The following is a 3,752-nucleotide window of genomic DNA, read 5'->3' as shown; positions in this document are numbered from 1 at the left end:
CCCCCATGTTTTTTTTTGGAGTCGCACACTGAACATATCCCTTTTTGAAAATCCCTTTTATCATGTTTAGTATCAGTGTGATTTTTTACATTTGAGACAAATTATTGTCATTGTATTTATTTATGAGAGAAATTCATACAGAGTGCAAAAACCTTTTTAATTTCCATCACATACATTTGAATCTTAATTTTTAAAACATAAAGAATTCTTAGAAATGCCTTCACTCTCACCTCCAGGCTGCGCCTGCATGCGCTTGAGGGTACAGGAGTAGCAATTCAATTGACGCCACCGATAATGGCCCCAGGAAAAATGGTCAACTGTGTACATAATAAGTGGATGGAACGTGGCCTGTTCCTCGGTCCATAACTTGTGAATCTCACGTCGTTGAGAAACGTGCGGGCCCTCATTAGAATAAGCGAAATCCCGCTTTACCCTTGACAGTCTACACCCTGATGTCTACAATTATTACTTTGTGTTCAGGATATTAAAACAAAAATTAAATTTATACCAACTATGAAATCAGAATAAAGGGACAACTGCTTGCATAATAAATTGATTGAATGCAGTGTGCTACTTGGTCCATAACTTATCAATCCAGCATAGTCGAGAGACTGTGGGGGGCTCCGTATTACTCGGTGGAGTTCCGGTTTACCCTGTGGACCCATGATGACATTCCCCACACATTTATTGCTTCGTGTTCAGGTAATTTAAATGCCAATTCAACTGATACCGACAGTGTCCCCAGGAAAAAGGGCGAACTGCATACGTAATAAATAGATTGAACACTTCGTGTTACTCATCAGTTCCATGTTGTATCAAAGCAGGGTGGTATTTGTATTGAAGCAGAACGTCTTGGTACCCCGTCATCACTGCCAGCAGTAATAAAGTCACAGTTCTAGTTATTATTTTTTGTATTCCGCTGGAGATTTTTGGGGTTTTTTTGCTTTAAATTCATTTTCTTGACAACTGTAAATCCGATCAACACGAAATTTTCACCTTAGTATTTATATTCCTTCCTAGCATACTTAATTGATAATTATTATGTCATAAGTCACGTGGTACGGGGATAATCTTTGAAAAACCGAAAAAATTTGGACCTCTGTATCTCTGAAAACCGTGCAATTGAAAAAATTGAAACTTGGCACATGTTAAGAACTGCCCGTGGGGAACACGTGCGACTGTTCTCCGCCCCCCACCCCCCCATGTTATTTTCTCCTGACAAGGTGGAGAGCCTCAACCTCAACTCAGATTTGAAACGGCATTAGCCCACATGTCCTAAATACCTGCTCTGCTGTTCTTGCTCACCCTCTCATTTGCTCAAGATCATCTGCCATCTGCTTGGAAATCAGCATACATTACCTCTCTGCATAAAAAAGGGACAAAACAGATCACTGCAAGTACAGACCAATCGGCTGTCTCCCAATCATCAGGAAAGTTATGGAATCCATCACCGCTTCAGACATGAAATCCTTCCTCTTCTCCAATGGCTTGATTTCCGATTATCAATTTGGATTCAGACCAAGTCATTCTACCCAGGATATGCTGCTTCTGCTCTCCCAACAATGGCTGGAGATCCTCAATGCCAGAAATGAAATCAGAGCAATCTCCCTCAACATATCGCATGCTTTCTATATGGTCTGGCACTCTACCCTGCTCACCAAACTCTCTTCCTATGGTATCCAAGGACATCTCCACTCATGGCTCACAGACTTCCTCTCCTGTCACAGCTGTGTGGCCCTTAATGGAGTTCTCTCATTACCCTCTTCCTGTCCAGGCTGGAGTTCCTCAAGGCAGTGTTCTGGGCCCTGTTATTTTTCTGGTTTTCATCAATGATCTCTCTGACTCTCTGGAAAATTCTCTTTATCTCCTTGCTGATGACTCCACACTCTGCCATCCCTCAGATTGGCAAGCAGCAGCCTCTTCACACTCTGCATATCAGGACAAATTCATAAGCTGGTCCAACACATGGAACATGTCCTTCAACTCTGATAAATCTCACACTCTCACTATGTCTCTTCAAAAGGACCATCTGGAACCCCCCACCTATCGACCTTCTCAACAATCCTCTTGAAGTCCTTTCATTCAAGCTTCTGGGTCTCACCATCTGCCATGATCTTTGCTGGGAAAGCCATATTTCCGAGCTGGCCTCCAAAGCCAGTCACCAACTGGGCATCCTCCATCGTCCAAAGCCCTTCCTTGGCACACCTAAGCTCCTGGACCACATACAAAGCTTTCATTCACAGCCTGTTGGAGTGTTGCTCTCCCTTCTGGGCTGGTGCTCCCGCCTCTCACCTATCTCGGCTTCATGCTGTGGAAACCAAGGCATTTAGACTCATTGGTATCTCCCACAACGTGGCCGAGTCTTTGGGTCTCTCACTCTCACCACAGGCAGGTCGGTAGTCTGTCTATCTTCCACCATCTCCTCTCTGGCCTCGCCCCCCCCGTGCTCTGTCTGAGATATGACCACCCTCCCCCCCCCCACAATTTCCACAGGGCACTCAAGGTCCGCCAGCAAACCCCTTTTGGTAAAACTACTAAAATCAAGAATCACTGCTCACCTTCACTCTTTCAGTCCTCCATTTTTCCTGCCTTTGGAACAAACTCCCACACTCTCTTCAATCCTGCTCTTCCCAACAGGTCTTTAAAACAGCTGTTCACTACCATCTCTTATCTTCCCCCATCCGAAACCACAATATTTTCTACCCCCACTAATCCGCCCCAAACCTACCTCCTTCAAATTCCCTGCTTTTCTTCCTGAAACTCCCTGTCGTGTCCATCTTGTTTACCCTGTGTACCTCACCCCACCCCATCCTTCTCCCTTCCATCTCCTCATGTCTCTGTTTCACACTGTGTTTTCCTTCCCTCCCCCACCCCCCTTTGTCTTCTGATCCCCTTGTTGTATGTTCTATGTGTTAGCTCTCATACGAGCCTATAGAGTGAATACAACAAAAAAAGGGTAAAAAAAAAATCATTCATTTATATATCTCGAAAATATATTATTTACATTTTCTTAGAAACTATGTTTTATCTTGAGTTCAGGTTGAATTTTAAGATAATCTATTATTTTATGTATTCAACATCCTGTGTTGATATTTCCCTGAAAATGACAATCATGAATAATAAATAACATCAATCCATGAAACATTACCATCATTTGATCAATCTCTTCCGTTGAAAGAAAAGGTGTGTATTATCACCCTCATTCCTGACATTCATTTCTCTTATTAATCTTATAAAGCAATACGTTATTTTGAAACAGTTATGTTCCTTTTTATATTTTTTATTATCATTAATTAGAAGATAATTAAGAAATATACGTTGTCTATGTGAGTGTTATTAATGGCCACATTTGATCCATAGTCAATACTTACAGTATATATAGTTAGATGTCAGGATTCAAACCAATTTTCTTGTATACTTTGAAATGTATTTTAAAGTCTTTATAATTTTAGTTGTACAATTTCCACAAGCTAGCCCATCACATGTCCTTTAGAGGTAGTGCTATACTTTATCTTGGCCAGCCCACGTATTCCATTCCTGTGAACTAAAAGGGCTTTGCTTTTACTTTCAACATATCGCAGTGATAAAAAGCCTAGATTGTGGAGAGGGACTGCCGAGGAGAAGTTGCAGAGCACTAGAATAAGTGCTTTGACTGTTTCAACCTCCCCTGTGGGAGGGAAAGAGAACCCCTTAGCACATTTTTGTAGCGCACGCCCGGGGCTCTTGTCAAACTAACCAGAGATGGATATTAA

Source organism: Eptatretus burgeri, chromosome 17 (genome assembly GCF_056783735.1).
Source record: "Eptatretus burgeri isolate ZD-2024b chromosome 17, Ebu_testis_v1, whole genome shotgun sequence".
Taxonomy (NCBI): domain Eukaryota; kingdom Metazoa; phylum Chordata; class Myxini; order Myxiniformes; family Myxinidae; genus Eptatretus; species Eptatretus burgeri.
Note: the sequence above shows the minus strand (reverse complement) of the source record.